We start from the raw sequence: 23,269 nt of genomic DNA on the forward strand, positions 1-23,269 counted from the left end.
ATAACGAGTTGTTACTTGAAAGATGTATCTTCATCATTCACCAATACTGAGAGGACTTAACACTGGTGACGAGGATGGGATATCTTACAAGCTAAACAGGAGGAAGCTTTAAAGACTCACCCAAAGAAGTCCTGAAGAGGGAAGACGGCGTTAAAGTCAACGTCCCAGCCTGCCAGTACAGCGTCGCTGGAGGGTGAGTTTGGTTGAAAGACACCTTCCCTTAAGAGAAGCGAGTGGTGAAGTGCAGATGGCGAGGATCGGCCGTTTATCTGAGTTCGACGTCTCACACCCGGAGAGATGGGAATCCTACGTTGCGAGGGTGGAGAATTATTTCAGGGTAAACCAAATCAGAGAAGATGGCTGGAAGGCTGCAAACCTGTTGTGTGTCTGTGGACAGGAAGCTTTTGAGATTGCAGAAAATCTGGTGGCCCCATGCTTCCCTGGAGTCAGTAACGTATACTGACTTAAAGAAACTTCTGAAAGAGCACTTTCAGCCTAAGCTGTCTGTCATTGCTTGGAGGCACACGTTTGAACAAAGGGACCAGAAGTCAGGTGAATCTGCTAAGGACTTTATTGTGGCCTTGAGGCGAGCAGCCAGACCGTGTGAGTTTAAAGACTTGGAAGAAAGGCTGCGCAATCGTTTTGTATACAGTTTAAGGAACAGAGACTTGCAGCAGAAGATCTTCGCTAAAGAAGATGTCTCTTTCCAAGATGCTCTGTGAGTGGTTACAGCAGAGGAAGCAGCAGGCGGGGTGGTCAAGAATCTGCGGCCCACCAGAAGCTCGCCAGAGACAGTCACCATCCACCAGGAGAACGTGCGGGGAGATTCGGAGGAAAATCCTGAAGAAGAGGTGAATAAGTTTTACTAGGCAGCCAGAAGGAGACTGAAGGAATGCACAGAAAAGGCTCCAACAGCTCTTCAATGCTTCAGGTGCGGAGGACGCCACAAACGAGCTGACTGCAGGTTCCGTTCCGCCATTTGCAGAGCATGCAGCAGGCAAGGCCACATCACATCCATCTGTTTGGGTCATCATAAGGTGCAACCTCGTGAAGAATTGCATCTGAAAGGTACCAGGGTCCCCAGCCAAAATAGGGTGGGTTTCTGCGCAACGCGCAGAAGTATTTTAAGGACAGGCACACATAAACCCCTAAAGAAGAAATTGTCCCTTCGAGTTAAACTCAGGCCTTCCACTCATAGACTTTCAAAATTCTAAGGTGTATATTAAGGGGGAGGCCACCCTGAAGGTACAGTTCAAGGATTTTGAAGGTCCCTTAGATGTGTTGGTTGTTGGGGTTGAATGCACGAGTCTTATAGGACTTGATTGATTCGAGGCTCTGGAAATCCAGGTTACAGGGCTGCACAATTTGCAAATGTGGAGCCTTGTGGAAGTCTGCAAGGAATTTGCAGATGTGTTTAGCTCTGAGCTTGGATCCTACAAGGGGCATCCAGTTTCATTACGATTAGACCCAAACATAACGCCCATTAGGGTTAAGCCTAGGAGGGTACCTTTTGCCATCAAGAGCAAGATTGATGCTGAACTGGACAAATTGCTCCAGCAGGGCATCTTAGAGCCTGTAGATTCTAGTCCATGGGAAACCCCCATAGTAACTCCTCTAAAGGCTAATGGGGACATACATATATGTGCAGACTACAAGTGCACACTAAACAAGGCACTGCAGCAGCACACTTATCCAGTACCTGTAGTAAGCCACATCCTGGCTTCCCTCAAGGGGGGGCGCATCTTTACGAAGCTTGACCTGGCACAGGCCTATCAACAGTTGCCTGTTGATGAGGCAGATGCTGAGGCTCAGACAATTGTGACCCATAGAGGAGCTTTTAAAGTAAAGAGACTGCAATTTGGGGTGAATGTAGCCCCTGGCATATTCCAAAGTGTCATGGAGAACACACTGCGGGGCATTCCTGGAGTCTGTCCATATTTTGATGATGTCCTCATTGCTGGGGAATCATCTCAATCACTGGCAGAGAGATTAAGGGCTGTCTTGCTTCGTTTTAGAAGAGCAGGCCTTAAGTTAAAGAAGGACAAGTGTAAGATAGGAGTCAATTCTACTGACTTCTTGGGATTCAGGATAGATGCTCAAGGCATTCATTCTTCTGAAGCTAAATTGAAAGCTATTCAGCAGGCCCCAAGCCCTAAGTCTAAGGGTGAGTTGCAAGCCTTTTTGGGGCTTTTAAACTTTTACCGTGCATTTCTGCCACATAAAGCAGCAATAGCTGAGCCCTTGCACAGGCTCTTAGACAAACAAGCCTGTTGGCAGTGGACCAAAGTCCATGAAACAAGTTTCAATGAGGTTAAAGCCTTGCTTACTTCTAACGCAGTGCTAGCTCACTTCAATGAGCAGATACCTGTTTGCATTGCCTGCGATGCATCTCCAAATATGGGGTGGGAGCTGTACTCAGCCACCTGAAGGCTGATGGGATGCAGGTCCCTGTGGCCTATTATTCCAGGACCCTGTCTTCTGCAGAGTGTAATTACGCTCAAATTGACAGGGAAGCATTGGCTATTGTGGGCATTAAAAAGTTTCATGATTTCATATATGGCCACCACTTCACGGTCTACACTGACCATAAGCCCTTGTTAGGGTTGTTTCCACCACCAAACAAACTCCACATATCCTGCCTCTTCGTATGCTGTGTTGGTCCATTTTCCTGTCAGCATATGACTACACGTTGATTCACAAACCTGGAAAGGAAATGGGTCATGCTGATGGCCTGAATAGATTACCCCTGCCAAACTTGGAGCCTGATCCTGCTCCAGCTGTTAATATTCTGTCCATTCAAGAGCTGCCTGAGTCTCCCCTCAATGCTAGGGATGTGGCTGCAGAAACTGCAAAAATGCTTACATGTGTGCTGACATGGGTGTTGTCAGGGTGGCCTGACAAGTGCCTTGATATTGAGTTCCAAAAGTTCTGGCAAAAGAGGCATAAGTTGTCCACTTTCAAGGGATGCCTGTTATGGGGTAGTAGGGTAGTAATCCCAGCCTCATTGAGGTCTAGAATGTTAATCTCTGCATGAGGGACACCCTGGGAAAGTCAGGATGAAAGGGCTTGTGCGCAGCCATTTGTGGTGGCCTGGCCTTGATAAAGCCATCGAGGCCCAGGTGCATAGGTGCCATGTGTGCCAACAGTCCTGGCCTGAAATGCCTCAGGCCCCAGTTCATAGGTGGGAGGAAACTCAAACCCCGTAGTCTAGGGTACATATAGATTACGCTGGGCCCTTTCAGGAGCAATTCTTCCTGGTTGTTGTTGATAGCCATTCCAAGTGGCTAGAGGTTGTTCCTGTGTCCTCCACTACTACTGCCAAGACTATCCAGGTGTTGAGAGGAATTTTTGCAGCTCATGGCCTTCCAGATGTTCTGGTTTCAGATAATGGTCCTCAATTTATCTCTTCTGAGTTCCAGGCTTTTCTTCAGGCCAACCTGATCCGCCATGCAACTTTGGCTCCTTAACACCCATCCACCAACGGAATGGCTGAGCGTATGGTGCGCACCACCAAGGATGCCCTTAAGAAACTGACTTACGGTAACTGGCATCACAGGTTAGCAGACTTTCTTCTTGCACATTGCACCACACCTTGCAAAGCCACAGGGAAGAGCCCTGCTGAACTTCGCTGGGGTCGCCGGCTCATCACTAAGTTAGACAGACTGCACCCTGATTAGGTGGCGTCTCAGGTGTCACAACCATGGGCACCGAGGAGTCTGCAAGTGGGTGCTCCGGTCTGGACTCGGAACTATGGGCCTGGTCATCTCTGGTATCAGCTGTGGTCTGCAAGGTCTCTGGACCTGTCAGAATCCAATTATACTTCATCTCCAGTTATCAAATATAGAAAACCCCAATTCTGCCTTCTCTGGATTCTGCCATAAGAGGGAGAGAAGGGGGAGAACAAAGGGGCTTTATGGCCCTCACTTCCTTCAGTATACTTCTAAGGAACTGAATGTGTGTATTGCAAAAGAACTAACCATAAGAATGGGGCCGTTTTCCTTTCATGTAGTTTCTTTGAAGTCTCCATCCAGCCGGGCAGTAATGAAAAGGGGGTGGAAGTGTAATGCCTGAGACTGTCGCTGAAAGAGGGGGTTGATTGGGTGGGGCTACTGGGGAAACCCTTAAAACCTTGAATTGGAGAGCTTGGACCCCAAGTCCTGTCTAGCACACCTGCAACCACTTTTTCTTAATAAAGGATTCCTGTTGGAAGAATTATTCCAAGAGTTCTGTCTTCTTAAGATGCAAAGTGGGGTGGGTCCTTACATTAGACAGGACTTGCAAAATTAATCCACCTTGCCGGGGGATTTTGCAAAAATTTACCATGTCAGACAATGGAGCAAGAGAGGGGGAAAACTCCCTGGAAAGAGAGCCGCTGACCAAATTGGAACCTTGCCAGATGTTGGGATCCGAGAGGTCAGATTCCTCAGGAGAAGAAGTGGTGGAGACACGGGACCACAAGCCTCGCTGGTTAATGGGCGTTGGAAAGAAAAGTGAGTGGGGAAAGGAATCAAGAAAGGTGACCCTGAGGGGGGCGGGGCCAGCTGCCAGGAAGAACGGGTGTGTTGGATGATACTCTGAAGCATCTAACCCCGTTCCCGACTGTTTGACAGATCCTTTGTGATCCCTAGTTCCCTGGAGGGGGACTGGGAACAACAAGGCGCCCTGGGGAGTGGATTCAGGCGGCAGCCAGGAACCACGAACCCAGGAGAAGCTTTGACAAGTCAAGCGGAGAAGGGGAAACGGCCGACAATGGCGGCAGTGAAGAAATGACAGCAGTCAGCTGGCCGAAGTTTAGCGGTGGAAAAGCTGGACGGTGACATGACAGTTCCAGTCAAATTCATCTGAGCAGAGATTCTGGCTAGAAGGGATCCGGTGTGAGATCGTACTGGAGGATTTCACTTGAAACTTACCGACTTTAGTAGCCTACAAGAGGGGAGGAGGGATTTCCCTCACTCCTGGAAAAGCGGCGAAAAGGAAGGTTTGGCTAAAAAGGCTTGCCTGCTTACTTGCTACGTTGGCTGGATTTGTAGAGAAGAGAAAGGGGGCGTCCTCCTTCTTCCCTTACTCCAGAGACTGAAATTTAGCCCTGGAAGGCTAGCTACTCTAAGGCACAAGAGAGATCGTCTGGAAGGAAAAAAACGGAGGTAGACATTTTGGAATGAATAGACAAGTTTAATACCAGAGACAATATTAGAGTGACACCTGCTGGTTAAATCGAGAATTGCTGTAAGAGTGGGAAGGGAAAAACTACTAGGGAAAGAGACTGTGTAGCAAATTTGCCCTTTCCTTGTAATGTTAAGAACTTCTTGATTCTTAGTAACAACTTTGATACTCTGGAAAACATCTTAACAATTGTAAATAAGTGGGGAGGTTGGTTTGGAAAATTGAAAAAAATGTCTAGCACTCCAAATCTTACAAGGGCTGGAATAGGGAGAAAGCAGACACTTCAAACTACATTGCTGGAACCAGGTTCTGTTAGGCAAAGATCACTAGAAGAAATGGCTCAAAAAGATAGGGCAAACCCACTTAAAGACTTGCAACAAATGCTGCAATCAATGCAAGAGTTAATGTGTAAAAACCATGAAGATCTGAAAAAAGAAATAGGTGAAATAAGGAATGATACAGGTGAACTTAAAGATAAAATTAAATCTATGGATGGGAAATTTGAATCCTTCCACCACCAACTTATGAAAAATGAACAAAAACTAGTAGAAATGGAGGAAAGGATTGATAAAGAAGAGCAGAGAGTGGATGAAATGAATGAAAGGCTAGTTCAAGCCAATAAAGAATTAGAAACCACAGTTATTTCTTTGGAACTTGAGAAGGCTGCACATTATCTACGGTTTCAAAATGTAGGAGAGATGAAAGGTGAAGATCTCCCAGTAATAATGTCAGATATTCTAGCAGGAGCGTTGGGGTCTACAAGAGAGGAGATGGCCAATGAGATAGATGAAACCTATAGAATACACACAAATTACGCAAGACGACACAATCTTCCCAGAGAAGTGCACATTAGGTTTATTAAGAAATCTGTTAGGGATGAAATTCTTTTCAGATTCAGAGATGATACACTGGAATATCGAGGTAAACAGCTGATTGTACTTAAACAAGTGCCCAAAAGAGTGAGAGACCTGCGAAGGCCTTACCAATACATAACTTCCAAACTGATAAGGAAAAATATCAATTTTAGATGGCTAACTCCGGAAGGAATTCTGGTAACATGGCAGGAGAAAAAGTTTCGCCTAGACTCAATAGAAAAAGCAGAGGAATTCTACAGGGAAAACTTTGGTAGTAAGGAAGATTTAGTTGAAAGAGAAGCAAGAGAGGAAGGAGAGACACTGGTGCAAGCCATTGAAGCTAGAGGTAAAAGAGTTGAGCTTCGAGAGGACACTGATGAAGGGAAAAATGAAGAAAAGCAGGAGGAGAGTAGGTTTAAGGAAATTAAAGAGGCTAGACCGATAAGATCAACAGTGGAAAGAGGGAAGGATTTACAAACTCAAGAGTCTAGACCAGCAATAGTAACTAGATCTAAACATAGATAAGGAGGGGAAGAAATGTGTTGAATCTATATCTATCAACGTTAATGGCCTCAACTCTCCAACAAAAAGGAAGAAGTTTTTCAATAGGCTCAATAAGATGAATTTAGATATAATAATGTTACAAGAAGTCCACATTAAAAAACAACATCAATACTTATTAAATTGTCCCAAATTGGGGAATATGTTCGCAGCACTTTCGCAATATAAGAAAGGAGGTGTGGTAGTATATATTAAACAAGAAATTGTGGCTAAGCAAATTTATAAGGACGAAGATGGCAGAATTCTAATTGTGGAAGTAATTTTGAATAAAACCAAAATTCTTTTGGTTGGAATTTATGCCCCGATGGACTCTAAAAAGGGCAATCTTAAATCATAAAGAATTCAAATCAAAATTAGAAGAACAATTGGATCTGTTTTTTAAGTCAAACAAAAAGGAGGATACAAACTGCCAAAATTTATGGGATACAACCAAAGCCTACATGAGAGGCGTTGTAATTTCTTATATGGCTAGGCAACACAAAATCAAAACACAACGCCAAAGACAACTGGAAGAAGAACTACGTAAAGTTGAGGATAACCTGCAAAATGAACCACAAAGATGTGATTTGAAACAACAGATTGATTTAATTAAACATAAGATGGATATTATTACGAAGGAAGATCTAGGACAGCAGATAAAACGTACTAAACAAAATTTCTTTGAAAATGCTAATAAACCAGGGAGATGGTTGGCTTATAAAATCAAAAAACACAATAATAAGCAGAGAGTTACCAACCTTTATAACGCCAAAGGTGATATGGTGTGCCAGAACGAAGGAAAAAAGCTAGTGGCATATGAGTTTTACAAGAATTTATATAAGGACGACGAAAAGAGAAATAACCATGACATAGTACAGTATTTACAACTAGTCGATTTACCCAAGGTGCCAGAAGAATTTAAAACTCTCCTAAATAAAGAGATAACACATTTAGAGCTCTCGGTTGCAATTAAGAAACAGAAAAATAATAAAACACCTGGACCAGATGGTATACCTGCAGAAATGTATAAAATTGCACAAGAATCTTTAAGCCCAATGCTGTTGGACTTATTTAACGAGGTTTTAACCCAAGCTAAAATACCAGCTTCATGGGAAGAAGCCTTCCTCACGTTGATTCCTAAAGAAAACACCAACCTGACACAAATTAAGAACTATAGACCCATTTCTCTTTTGAATTCAGATTACAAAATCTTCATGGCAATAATGGCACAAAGATTGGAAAGGTTCTTAGTGGATTTTATACATATTGATCAAAACGGCTTTCTATCTAAAAGATATATAAGAAACAATATTAGGACTGTTTTGGACATATTGGAATATTATGAAGTACATAATGAAAAGCAAATGTGTTTAATTTTTCTTGATGCCCAAAAAGCATTCGACAATGTAAAATGGGATTTTATGTTTAATCAATTATTGTATATGGACTTTGGGGAAAATTTCTTAAATATGTTTAAATCAGTTTACTCTAAGCAGGTGGCCAAAGTAATAATCAATGGAGAACTGACTGAGAGTTTCCAAATGCAAAAAGGCACAAGGCAAGGCTGCCCACTATCACCATTGTTATTTATATTATCTCTCGAGGTATTAACTAGAGCAATCCGGCAAGATGAACAGATCCAAGGTCTAGAAATCAAGAAAGAGACATTTAAAATACAAGCCTTTGCAGATGATTTAGTTTTTATTATTGAAGAACCACTACAATCAGGGATTAGGCTGATGGAAACATTGAATAGATACGGGGAAATAGCAGGTTTAAAAATAAATAAAGAAAAAACTAAAATGCTTGTCAAAAATATGACTAAAATACAGAAAAGTGAATTGGTTGATAGAATTGGTGTTCAAATTACAAATAAAATTAGACATTTAGGGATACAACTGACTGCCAAATGCGCTACGCTTAAAAGGGATAACTATGATAAGTTAATAGAACAGATTCAAAAAGACTTTAATATTTGGACTAACCTACAGCTCTCTCTTACGGGCAGAATCGCGGTGATTAAAATGAATGTGTTGCCAAAAATTTTATTTTTGTTCCAATGTATACCTATAAAATTAGACAAGAAACTTTTTCAAAATTTGAACAAAATGATGTGTAAATTCATCTGGCAAGGAAAAAGAGCAAGGATTAAATTAAAATTACTACAGGACTCAAAGGAAAGGGGGGGATTTGGTCTTCCGGACTTGGAGAAATATTACCAGGCCGCAGCATTAGTATGGGTAAGAGATTGGATATTACTAAAAAATAGGAGACTATTGTGTCTGGAGGGCCATGACCTACAAATAGGATGGCATGCCATATTATGGGATCATAAATATAAAGTACATAAATATTTTCGAAGTCACTATATTAGGCAAGCTCTTATTGATGTATGGACAAAAATTTGGCAACCAAATTATACCCAAGTACCTAGTTGGATCTCACCGTTAGAAATATATGTACACCCAAAATTTACTCAATTAGACAAGATCATAACATATAAAAATATTTTAGATGAAAGAGGGGAATTGAAATCCAGGAAAACCATCCACGATGAAGGGATAGAATTAGAATGGTGGGCATACCTGCAACTGCAGGCAAGATATCGGAAAGACAAAAAAGAGTTAGGTATTAAATTAGAACCAATAGAATTGGATAAAATAATTTTGGGGTCGGAGGATAAAATGATTAAAAAACTATACTATTATTTGCTAGATCAGGCAACGTACGAGGAACAAGTAAAAGTGACTATGTTGAATTGGAGTAAGGATTTTGGTCTTAATTTTGATCTGCATATATGGCAAGAACTATGGGCAAGAAACAAGAAGCTTACTTTGGCCACCTCTTACAAAGAGAACCTTTACAAAATGTTTTATAGATGGCATCTCCCACCCACAAGATTGTCTAAAATGTATACCAATGTCTCCCCTAAATGTTGGAAATGCAATTTGAAAAGTGGAACTTACTATCATATGTGGTGGGAATGCACGCGAGCTCGTGATTTTTGGAACAGGATTAAAATTTGGTTGGAAGAAATATTAGAGCAAGCGGTAGAACCAAAACCAGAACTCTTTCTATTAGGTTTAACTACGCAAAAACATGACAAAGGCGTATTTTATTTAATGCTACACATTTTAACGGCCTCCAGGCTGGTTTTTGCTCAAAATTGGAGGAACAAGGAAACCCCAACGGAAGAAGAGATCCTGCATAAAATTTTAATATGTGCTGAGATGGACAGGCTTACAATGATTATGAAAGACAAAACGGAACACGAATACTTCGAAATCTGGGGCAAATTTTACCGCTGGTATGAATTAAGAACTGCTCGGACTTCAAACTAATGGTAGAACTAAAAGATATACATAACTGTACATATAATTGTATATATAATTGTATTGTATAAAAGATGAGGTTTATATAGAGGTTAAGAACAAAAAATTATAAAATTATAAAATTTTTGTACTATGATAGGAACTGATAGAAAAATTCACTCTGGAATGTCATGTTTGTCCATTGTTGTTTTAATTGTATTAATGAATAAAAATTATAAAAAAAAAAAAAAAAAAAAAAAAGGTGACCCTGAGACGGGGGACCAAGCAACCAGAATGGAAGCAGGAGATGGAGAAATCCCTGCATGCAAGTGAAGAGGGAGAAAGCTGGGCACCGTACTCAGACTGGATCCTAGAGAAAGCTATTGACCTGATGAAGAGAACTCTCAGCTCCCTAGGAGAGGAGAATCCTGAGCCCTACGGCCGCCCCAGCTCCTGGAGCCACAAAGGGAGAGACACCGAGGGGGACGTGGAACCTGCAACCCCGGGGACATCTGCTGACCCCCTACCGGACCACAGATGGCAATCTGGACAGAAGACACTACCACCAACAACGGAGGCACCGATCCATTCCAAGATGTCCACTGTTGGAGGTGAAATTCAAAGGGTTTTTCCTAACCCAAGTCCTCAGCTACATGGAGGAATACGGGCAGGACGTTCCCAGCGACAAAGCCCGCATCCAGATCGTGCAATCTGCCCTGGATGGACCAGCTGCAGATTGGGTGGTGAACTTGCATGACTCCAATGCCCCAGAACTCAGTAACTTCAACCGTTTCATGTCCTCTCTGAGAAGACGATTTGAAGACCCCCTGGCTGATCGCAAAGCCCATGAAAGGATAAAACTGATGAGGCAAGGCAAACGCCCGGTGGCTGAATATACACAAGAATTCCGGGCCATTGCCAGCAAACTGAATTGGCCAGAAGACATCCTCCTTAGCCATTTCAAAGACAGACTAAATTATGATCTATATGACGCTTGCCTGCCCTGAGGGGACCCACACCAACTTGAGGAATGGTATGTCTTGGCAAAGGAAGCAGAGATCGACATATTGAAGAGACACCACCGAGGAAAACAATGGAGCCGCCCCCCGCCTGAGCTGACACACGAACCGGTGAAATCATCGGCTATAGCCAAGAAGCAAATGGGGTGTTTCAAGTGCGGAAGAGAAGGGCATCGAGCTGTAGAATGCCGCTCAAAGGCCCCCTAGCACAACCCAGACAGATCCCCAATCAACAAATCCAGAAAGTCTTCAGCTAAGCCAAAAGAAACTGCCATGAGAATGATGGAAATTGTGGAACCCCCCACTTCTGCTCACCAAGGGGAAAGAACTCCAGTCTACACCACAGGGCCGGTGGATGCCTCAGATGACAGCTCGGAGGGCGAACCCCTGGTAAGTGGACACATCACACCCATCCTCAAGACAGTGACTATATTAATTCCCCCCATGCCTGAAACCGTGAAGGTGAAAGTCTTAATAGACTCTGGCTGCACCCGCTGCCTCATTAGCCCAACACTAGTGGGGAATCTGGGCATCCCATCGAGGAGACTGGAACAACCAATCTCATTTGGCCAGTTAGATGGATCCATAGCAGGGGGAGTGCCAGCTACCCTAGCCACTCTACCAATACACCTCTCCCTGGGCAAACATGAAGAGGACATAACGTTTGTGGTGATCCCAGGCATGGAATGCCCAATGATTCTAGGGATGGAATGGTTGAAAAAATGGAACCCCTGGGTAAATTGGAGGACGACAGAAATCAAATTCCCAAAGGGGGACCCTATGGACTTAAAACCCCAAGGGAGGCTACCAGAATCAAGAATAGAAAAAGCATCCATAGGAGAGGAAAAAAGATTAACAGAAATACCAGAGGAATATAGAGACCTTGCTGAAGTTTTCAGTGAGGAGAGGGCGAATGAGCTCCCCCCCCACCGACCCACAGACTGTGCCATTGAATTCAAGCCTGGGGCAAAACTCCCGAAGCCCAGATTATACTCCATGAGCCCAAAGGAGAAGGAGGAAATGGAAAGATTCATTTAAAAAAACCTAGAGAGAGGTTTCATTGAGCCAGCCAAGCCTAAAGTGGCTGCCCCAGTCCTTTTTAGAGAGAAGAAGGATGGCTCTTTACGTTTATGCGTGGATTATAGGGCCCTGAATACAGTCAGTGAAAGCAACCTATACCCTCTGCCTCTCATGAAAGACATGCTGTCATACCTATCGAAAGGGAAATTTTCTAAACTAGACCTAAGGGAAGCTTACTATTATGTGAGAATTAAGGAAGGGGATGAATGGAAGACTGCATTTAACTGCCCCATGGGGTGCTATCAATTCAAAGTCTTGCCATTTGGATTACAAGGGGGCCCTGCAGTCTTTATGCAATTAATCAATGACGTTCTAAGGAAGCACCTGTTTAAGGGGGTCCTTGTTTACTTGGACAACATTCTTATCTTCACTGAAACAAAAGAGGAACATGTCAACCTTGTCAGAGCGGTTTTAAAGAAACTGCAAGCCGCCCACCTATATGCCAAACTCTCAAAATGCGAATTCCACCAGGAAAGGATAGACTACCTAGGTTATCGCATATCCCTCCAGGGCATTGAAATGGACCCAGAGAAGGTCAAAGCAGTATTAGATTGGGCACCACCCCGCACAAGAAAGCAACTACAAAGTTTCCTGGGCTTTGCAAACGTTTACCGCCAATTCATCCCCTCATTTGCCCAGATAGCCTTGCCCCTCACTAACTTACTAAAAATGAAGGGAGCATCCTCAGTAAAACCTAGCCAGCCACTAACATGGACAATGGAGTGCCAAGCAGTGTTTGAGAGACTAAAGTGACTTTTTTCTGCTGAACCAGTACCAAGGTACCCAGACATGGACAAGCCCTTCGTAATACAGGCAGATGCAAGTGATGTGGCAGTGGGGGCTGTTCTATTACAAGAAAAAAATGAAGGGGTATTGCAACCCTGTGCATATACATCCGAGAAACTTACGGAAACAGAACAGCGCTTGCCCGTATGGGAGAAGGAGGCTTATGGGATACGTTGGGCATTACTCACGTGGCGACAGTTCCTGGAAGGCAACAAAATCCCCTTCCAGGTGTGGACTGATCACAAAAATTTGGAAGCCCTGAAAACGTCCAGGAAACTCAATCCCAAACAAGCCTGCTGGTCCCAGCATTTTCACCAGTTTCAATTTAAGCTCAAACATTTACCAGGAAGAAAGAACTTCCTGGCAGAGTCACTATCTCGCATGCCTCAATATAACAGCGCACGCACCACAGACTCTAGACCAATAATGGCACGCACCACAGCGCACCAATAAGCAGACCAATAAGCGCACGCACCACAGACTCTAGACCAATAATGGCAGAGTCACAACTGGCAGCACCAGTAACCACAAGAACCCAAGCCAAATTAAAACCACAACTGGACAGCCAAACTGGAATTGAATTCAGAAAAAGTTTGGAAACAGATGAATGGTTCCAGAAAAACAAAAATGTGTGCACAATGAGAGACGGGTTGCCTTGGGTAGGGGAAAAGTTATATATACCAACAACTCAAAGAGTGACTTTCATGCACCTTTGCCATGACACAAAATCAGCAGGGCATTTTGGATTTGTAAAAACTTTACACTTAATTAAACGCCCCCCCTTAAAAATAAGAGAGATCCACCTGAAAGAAAACAAAACAGGTATAAAAGTTAGTCAGGCTTGTTAGGATACTCTGGTGAAACTTCTTCAATAGCTTCGGGGCTCTGACATGACGTTTATGGACCCACTCGTTTTGTGAGGGAGGGAGGTGTTTCCAGGCAACTAGGTACTGAGTTGCTCCATGATATTTCCTAGAGTCAAGGATTTCCTTTATTTCGAAGTGTTGTTCGCCCTCCACCATGATTGGAGGTGGTGGTGGGGGGATTTTTGGCCGTAGAGGTGACTGATGCTCTCTTTTCAGCAAGCTGCAATGAAAAATTGGGTGTATTTGCCTGAGATTTTTGGGTAATTCTAATTCTACTGTTACTGGGTTTATGATTCTTTTAATTGGAAAAGGCCCTATATATTTTGGTCCAAGTTTTTTACTGAATGGGGCTGTTTTCCTTTCATGTAGTTTCTTCGAAGTCTCCATCCAGCCGAGCAGTAATGAAAAGGGGGGTGGAAGTGTAATGCCTGAGACTGTCGCTGAAAGAGGGGGTTGATTGGGTGGGGCTACTGGGGAAACCCTTAAAACCTTGAATTGGAGAGCTTGGACCCCAAGTCCTGTCTAGCATGCCTGCAACCACTTTTTCTTAATAAAGGATTCCTGTTGGAAGAATTATTCCAAGAGTTCTATCTTCTTTTTTTTTTTTTTTTTATTGAAATTTTTCAAAAGTTTTACAAATAAAAATCCACCCCCCCTCCCCAACCACCCCACCCCCCCCCCGACTTCCCAGAACTGAATATAGGATTATTTAACAAATATTTTAAAAATAACATTTGCAATTTATAAAATAATTAATAATAATAATAAAATCACAATAATAATATATATAATAATAATATACATAACATAAACTTTAAAATGAATAATATATACTAAAAAAGAAAAAAAAATAAATAAAAAGAGAAGAGAGAGAGAGAAAGAAGAAAGAAGAAAGTAGACGAAGAATAAAGCATATATATATATATATAAAATATATATATATATATATATATAAATAATAATACGTAAAAAATGTATATATATAAAAAAGAAAAAGAAGAAAGAAAGAAAGAAAAAACAATCATTACAAATTATAAAAAGGCTAAATAATATTTTTCCATATCCACATTATGTTGTATAAAATTTATCCATTTTTCCCATACCGCAAAAAATTTTTCTTGAGATTGCTCCTTTAAGAAAGACGAAATCTTTGCCATTTCTGCCAAATACGAAACTTTATGAAACCATTCTTGTAAAGTAGGCAAAGATTCCTTCTTCCAATATTGTCCTATTAACAACCTAGCGGCTGTAATCAAATTTAACATCAATATAACCTCCTTAGCATCACAGTCAATAACAATACCTAGTAAAAATAATTGCGGAGTAAATTTTACCCTTCTTTTAAAAAGAGTTCTATCTTCTTAAGATGCAAAGTGGGGTGGGTCCTTACAGGACCTTTGTCCTATGAGGTGACCTTGGAAGATGGCCGCATTCTTCGATGGCACATAGATCAGCTGCATGTGAGGCTGGTTTTTCACCCTTCCACTCCTGGCTCTGCTCTGGGGGGGGGAGGAAGGTTATAATGTGCATTCTGGGGATCAAGATCAGCAACTTTCACTGGCTGCTGATGAGACCAGGGGTCCCCCATCACAATTTCCGCAAGTGCTCAGAACAGGAATTCATGGGGAAGGGGGTCATCCCACACACCCATATTTACTCCAGCCAGGGAGTCACACCGTGGGTATCCACATTCTTCATACATAACAGATAATGCTCCAGACAGAGAGACTGACCGGGGGTATCCTAACAACTCACATCCTACAAGAGAACTGGCAACACCACATGGGAGCTGGCCAAATTGTGCAATTACTCCCAGAAGGAAGTCCTCTGGAAGGGGGACAAACAGAGAGGCAACTCCTGACTCTGGCACCTCAGACATGACCTTGGGGTCCACTGGGTACTGGGGCCCTATGACTACCCCGGAATCTCCATCTGCTGGCCTTGGGGTCGAGGGACAGTGCTCCCAAGAAAGGTCCATTGTGGACCTGGGGAATACCACCCCTCCAAGGGATGCTGCCATGGGCTCAGAGGGTCCAGTCAGCCAGCAGGACAACCAGGTATGTGGGGCAACAAAGTCCTGACCTGCTGAGCCAGACAGGCGAGCAGGGAGGTCAGGCAACAGCACCAGGGTCACCGGGGGCAAGCGGACAGCAACGTCTTGACTCACTCATTCTGGTGGGTGAGAAAGGTGACCAAGCAAACTCTCCCGGTCTGAGGAGGTCGCAAAGGGCCAAGTGCCCGCCCAAATATCTTTCAGATTTTGTGAAGTTGATGTCCAGTTCCAGGGGTAATGCTCTTGAAGTCAGTGACTAACAATGTTATTTTGTTTTATTTTTGATTTTGGGTATATCTATTCACCAAAACAATGGGGAGGAGCTTGTGGGTGGAGTCAACCACAGGCATTCCCTTCCATGTGTGACTGTGAAGTAGCATGACACTCTTCCCAAAGAAGAAAGTTGATAATGTCAGGAATGATTCAATCTAGGGGGGAGAGGTGTTGTGTCCTGAGCCTGCAAATTCAGGCTCGGGACGTTGCAACAGTCCCGGGCATCGCAGGTTGCCCGGGACCAGACTGAGTGGCGCCAGCTTTGCGCGCTTGTTCAAGGCACAAAAAGCACCTGTTGATGTTGCCATTTTGTCCAGAGATCTGGAGGCCTGTGTGCCTTTGCTCGTTTGTTGGAGTTTGGACTGGAAATGAAATAAAGAGTTGTTACTTGAAAGATGTGTCTTTGGGTAATTAAACGTCTGCAAGAAAACAAGCAAGCTCAGAGAGAACCAAGGATCCCTCATGTCAACCTTGAGCTACAAATAGTCTCCTTTATTGATATACATTATGATAAAGTAATGTGAATTAGGCCACTGATTTGAATAAATTCTGCATATCATTTTCCTAAAATATGTGATTATATATAGGCCGGTACATCGGGCATTATGGCAAAATCTCAGTGGTAATATATTTATTGCATATAGAAAGATTCCACAGTTCTTTGTATCTCCACTTACAATAAGACTCAGACATTTCCCTTCTGAAAGATTTATGAAAGAGGACCCACTGCTACCCAGTGCAGAGACAGAACTAGGCTAGATCTTTCCTAGAGGAACTTCTTCAGAAGATATTCTAAAGTTCCTGGAGTTACAGTAGCAACATATTTTGGGAAAGTTAGCAAGCTCTACTTCTCTAAGGAGAAGACTTATTGAACTCTTATTTGGGCTTGGAAGTTAACAAAGGCCTGGTTAATACTTGGGTGGAGATCTCCAGGGAACATTAGAGCTGAACCTAAGCCTGGGATGGAACTAAGTTTAGATTTTAAAACTTTCACTGTCAGGTTTTTGCTTGCTAAAACAATATTTGTTCTTTCCTAAAGATGTATGTTTGGATAGAGAATGTCAACTGCTAGCAAATTCCATTAACTGTTGCTATGGTCCACATAACTTTAATAGGTGTATACATATACAAATTTAAATAGATTGTGCTTATTGCTCTTATTGCCAGAAGCATTGTATTTAACTCTGGTCTCTGCCTTCAGCCTTGATCCAATTGGCCAGTGCTACAAAAGTAAAGTTGATCTCATGAGCAAGACATCTGCTCCAGCCTGGCTTAAAAACTATGTAATATTCAGGCTTTGTCTCAATAATCTTATGTGGAGTCCTTGGTGATCTCGGAGCTTGGTTGTTTACTTGCAGACATTTTGTTACCCAGCTAGGTAGCATTGTTGTTGTGCATGATTATGTTACCTAGTTGGGTAATGAAATGTCAATGATGCTTTCTGAGCTTGATTGTCTACAAGTAGTCTACTACCACTGAGTTCAAAATTTCTTTGGCTAAGACAGTTGTTAAGTGAGTTTTCCTCCATTTCATGACCTTGCTTGCCATAGTTATTAAGTGAATGACTGCAATTTTTAGGTTACTAATATGGTTGTTAAGTGAATATGGCTTCTCTAATGACTTTGCTTCTCAGAAGGTCGCAAAAGAGAATCACATAACCCTAGAACCCCACAACTGTCATAAGTATAAATCAGTTGCCAAGAGTCTGAATCTTGATCATGGGGATGCTGAAATGGTTGTGTGAAAAACCGTCATAACTCACTTTTTTCAGTGCCGTTGTAACTTTGAATGGTCACTAAATGAACTGGTGTAATTCGAGGACTACCTGTACTTGCAGATGTTTCATTACCCAACTAGGTAATATCACCATACATGAAATGAAATGTCTGCAAGTAAATAACCAAGATCAGAGAGCACAAAGGACTTCACCATTCAACCCTGAGCTATATATATATTCTCTTCTGTTGGAATCTTACACCTCTGTGCACCTGCTGTTTGAACCTCCCAGTCTGGCTCAAAGCCCTCAGCTCCAGTTCTTGAGGAACTTTCTATCAGGTATCTGGCAAAGCTGAGATGGCAGGTAATCTATATGTACAGTAAATTGACTTTCACTTTGCCTTTAGTAACTAAACATGAAATAAGGGAAGAAAGAAAGGACAAATTCTGAGAACACACTTTCACCTCTATTGCCAAAAGAACAGCCTGTCATCAAAGCATCCTTGCCCTTTGGCTTCTCTTCACCCCCAGGGTAAACACACTGTTTCCATTTTCAGATGTGGGGCCCAAACTCTCCAAGCCCACCTGTTGTGTCCTGAGCCTGCAAAAGCAGGCTCGGGATGTTGCATTGGTACCGGGCATTCCAAAAGCTGCCTGGGACCAGACAGAGCAGCGCCAGCCTTGTGCACATGCGCAAGGCGCGAAAATGCTCTGTCTACTGGTTGACACTTTCTGGGCTTCTGGCCATATAAAAAGGCCTTCATCATTTGCACGCGAACGAAGGACTTAACACCACCTATTACAAAATTGCCAAAATTGTTGGTCTGTAATTTTTCTTTGACAGAAAACTGTCAGCTGTCAGGTTACCTCACCTGGGTTCCTAGAAGTGACATCATTTCTGAAGGTCTTAAGGGCACATGTCTCTGTTGAGTAATGGACTGTAATTTGGCTCTCAGCCTGTGGAAGACAGCTACTCGGCTGAAAAGAGAGCAGCATACTGTGCAACCAGCAAGACAGCTGAATAGAATTCAACTGCTTGATCTTTCCTTGATGTGAGAAGTGGCATAGAAATAGATTCAATGAAATGATAAACAAATCTCTGTCCATGGCGTAAAAATGGCAGAAATGATTTGCCAAGGTATTTGTTGATATTTGTTATTGCATGTGTTAGAGCAGGGGTGTTCAACCTTGGCAACTTTAAGACCCGTTGACTTCAGCTCCCAGAATTCCCCAGCCAGCTCTGGAAGTTGAGGTCCATGGGTCTTAAAGTTGTCCTAGAGCAACCTGGATGCTGTCCAGATGCGTGACTCCAATTCCCAAAATTCCTCTGAATCTCTTTTCCCCGCCACCCCAATCTTTCAAGGTCATTCCCACACACCTTTACACTTTCCTGGACTTTCTACTTTCTCAGGGTTCAGATGCAACAGCTCCCCTTGTCTGAGTAAACCCACATTCCATCACAATAAGTATATTACAGTATATTATATTATATTATAAGCTTAATATGCTTGCTTTAACTTATTGTTCCCTCCTGATTTGAAAACAACTAAAATCCTCCCCTATTTGGGTTTCTGTTTCTTGAAACATTTTGCTCTATGCATTCATAGACAGGCCCATGGATATGCACAAATGGAATTGGTCCAGAAAATAGAACATTGAATAATAGGATTGGAAAGGACCTTGGGGGTCTTCTAGTCCAACCCCTCCTTTTCGCTCATGGCAGAATTGCTTATACAATTCCAGACAAATGACTGTCCAGTCTCTTCTTGAAAATTCCAGTGGTGGAGCACCAATAACTTCTGGAGGCAAGCCGTTTCACTTGATTAATTGTTCTCACTGTCAGGAAATTTCTCCTTAGTTCTAGATTGGATTTCTCTTTGGTAAACCTCCATCCCCTACTTCTTGTCCAGTCCTCTCCTGCTTTGGAGAATAGCTCAACCCCTCTTCTCTGTGACAGCTTCTCAAGTACTGGAGGGGTGCTATCACATCACCCCTAATCCTTTTCTTTGTTTGAGTGGCCATATCTAGTTATATTTGACTCAGTGGATTGTCCATTTGTTTGAGAATAGCTGCTTTCATAAACCCCAGTGTCAGAGAGATGGATCTGTATATTCCCTTCAGCCTTTGTATATTTTCAGATATAAACTTCCTATAGGAGTGTTCTGTATCTGAAAAGAGAGACTGCCTTAATTTTACTGGAGAATATCCAGAATACAAAGACAAAACCAGCTTGGGGGGCAAAGATTCTTCCACATGAATTGGAAATGCTATTAAGTATCTACTGTTCACAACAAAAGAAAATACTACTAAAAGCTATTGGTCTCTTGACATTCTTGAGAGGAAATGGCTCCGGTGATCACTGAGGTGTGAAAGACTTATGTTTCCTCTCTTTTAATTTCATGGTAAAATATTATATGAATAATACACTCCATAAAAGCTGCCAGAAAAGAAAAAGCAATGAAATCACCAGATTCATCCCTTCAGCATTCTCTTCCCACTAAAGAGACAATATGAAGTTATTAAACCAAAGTATCCCATTCTCTGTCTTGTGATGGAGCTTGCCACAAGTGGTAGGAGAAGGGGATGTTTTTTCTGCATATTTGACTCAACTGATTGATTGATAGCAGCCACAGCTATTAGTATAACCTAGACAGACATTTCTAAGGCAGGGAAACATTGAAGGATGTTAGCTGCTAAAATAATTTGTCAGCAAAAGGAAGAAATCAACCTGAGCGTTTTTATGAAATATGATATCAGGTTCTATAACCAGATACAGAGAGGCAATCAAGGTCTGGTTGACAAGAATGTTCACAGAAAAACAATATTGTTTTCATCTATCTCCATCTATGAGTAAGGAAGGTAACCAGAGAAGGTGGATGGGAAGATAGATACTCCAAATTAACCATGCTGTGCAGAAATTTGATATATTTAATCCAAGTTTCTTTCTTCTGGAGGCACCTGATGTCTCCAATTCACAATAGTCCTCACTGCCAATTAACATTTTATTTATTTATTTAATCAAATTTCTATGCTGCCCATCACACTTGCATATTATTCCATTCCATTCCAGTTATTGTAATGGTCACTGGCCAACATATGTTGATACAAGGAGTTAGCTAATAAGGGATCAATTAAAAAGTTCATGCCAACATAGATGGTTAGTGCTCCATCATGTTCAGAGACTAGTGAGATAGTGAAAATGTTCATCATTCATATATGCTAACGGATTTATTAGTCGTGAAATGAATAACATATCTTCTTCTACTCAAGTAATCATTACCATGTTTTGTATCAGACAAACCATTGTTATTTGATTAGGACAATGGACACCTGCATAAAACAGTTATGAGAGGGTATCAATTTTAAAAATAATACCCAAAAATGGATTCTATAATGTAATAATATGTGCAAGTCAATGTCAGATCAATGTCACTTCTACATTATTTATAATATGTGGGTGATTTAATAATGTTAACTAAGAATGAGAATGGAAACAAAGATGGAAGAAAGGTATAACCAAATTGTTATTTGATGATGCAGCAAAATGGCTCAGCCTGTAAATTTGAAATTTAGAAAACCCGCTCTCCCAAAATCTTCAAGGTCCTCACACTCTGTTGTTACCTCCGGCTTTGGGTAGCATTTTGGTAGTTTTCAATGTCACCACTTGTCGTCCAAAAGGGGGCATCACCATGCTTCCTCACTCTTATTCCAACACATGAGAAACTTTACTGTCACAATCTGTGCTGCCTTCAGACCAAAGGGAAAACTACAGAAGCTGAAAGGATTTCTATATTGCAACCTATACATGCAATTTAGAGGCAGATGACTAGAGCTTTCATGCTTTTTTCCCTTTATGAGAGACAGAACAATCTCTGCCAAGATAAACAAAATAAAACTTTATATACTTTATATACATAAAAAAGGGGGAGTCTTAATACCAACATTTAACAATGAAAGAAGTTAATTAAAGATCTGTTCAGAAAGTGCAGCTGATGTAAGATATTATGCTCCTAGCAGATCATAAGATGCTGCTGTTTTGCTACAAACGGCTGTTCTGCCTGAATTTTAGAAGGATACAGGAGAAAGCTTCAGTTATTTCAGATCAAAAAAGATTCTAAAAGGAATACAAGCATTTTCTGAAAAACAGACAATTACTGAGTTATCCAGATATTTTTTTTAAAAAAAAAACAAGAGACCACAGCACCATAAAACAAAGTTTAAACCTAACATGATATTCCAAGGTAAGTGTTTTTACCCACATTTTCAGAGATCCTGAAAAATATATAACCTCTGTCTCCATTATTTCTGGATTACTCGCTTCCTGAATTTCAATAAATTAATTCTGACTGTTTAATGGATAGAACTTTTGCCAGTTGGCAACTGAACCCATGTATTTGATTTGGTGTTTTTTCCTGGAAACTACCAAAAAATGCCAGAAACTGGCAAAAAAAAATATCACAAATCATGATTGGGTGACTGCAGAATGCCATGGCAGGTTGTAAAGCTGACTTACTCAACATCTGGTTACATGTCCGTAGGAATGGACAGTGTGTGAACTAGGGAAGGGCTTGTCTGAGATGCCTTCTTAATTTAATTTCTTGACATGCTCACTTACATGATTGTCACTTTATAGTGGCTCTTGTGTTTAAAGGATATTCCCTTGCCTTGAAGGAGATATCCTATGAGTTTCTCTAAACATAAAGGTAAAGGTTTTTTCCTTGGTTGGCTATTTGCCAACCAATGCGATCTAGGCCCAGGCCTAACTTTGAAGGAAAGGTTGGATTTGGAAAATACATGTTTTTTTGGGTTTCCAAATCTGTAGGGAACCTGAATATATGCATACATTTCGAATTTGAGGTCAGTTTCACCTTTGGACTTTTCTTGCTTAATTGGCTGTTTGCCAGCAAATGCCATATATGCCCAGGCTTAACTTTTGAAGGAAAGGTCAGATCCGGAAAACACATGTTTTTTCGGGTTCCCCAACCTGTGGGGAACGTGAATATATGCATACATTTCGAATTTGAAGTCAGTTTCACATTTGGACTTTTCTTGCTTAATCGGCTATTTTCCAACCAATGTGATATTGGTCTAGGCCTAACTTTTGAAGGAAAGGTTGGATTTGGAAAATACATGTTTTTTTGGATTTCCCAACATGTAGGGAGCCTGAATATATGCATACATTTCGAATTTGAGGTCAGTTTCACATTTGGACTTTTCTTGCTATTTTCCAACCAATGCGATATAGGCCCAGGCCTCACTTTTGAAGGAAAGGTCAGATGCGGAAAACACCTGTTTTTTCGGGTTCCCCAAGCTGTAGGGTACCTGAATATAGACACCCCCTTTTGGGACTCAGGAGCCTCTGATTACCGGTACCCCCTCTAGCCCTTGGACATTAAATCCTAGAAGTAGGCTCCAGTATGGTGACTGGCTCAATTGATAAAATGAATAAAAACACAGTGAAACAAGTAAAAACGTTTAAGTCTTTTTCTTTATTTTACAATAAGGGATGCATATCTGCATGCATTGGTGATGGTTACAGATTCCAAGCCCCCTTCCCACCTTTATAGTTTTTACAAACATCTTTACCATTTGATCATTTTTTAATATC

The sequence above is a fragment of the Crotalus tigris genome, unplaced genomic scaffold (genome assembly GCF_016545835.1).
Source record: "Crotalus tigris isolate CLP2741 ecotype Arizona unplaced genomic scaffold, ASM1654583v1 scf7180000020963.25688851:1431469, whole genome shotgun sequence".
NCBI classification, from domain to species: Eukaryota; Metazoa; Chordata; class Lepidosauria; order Squamata; family Viperidae; genus Crotalus; species Crotalus tigris.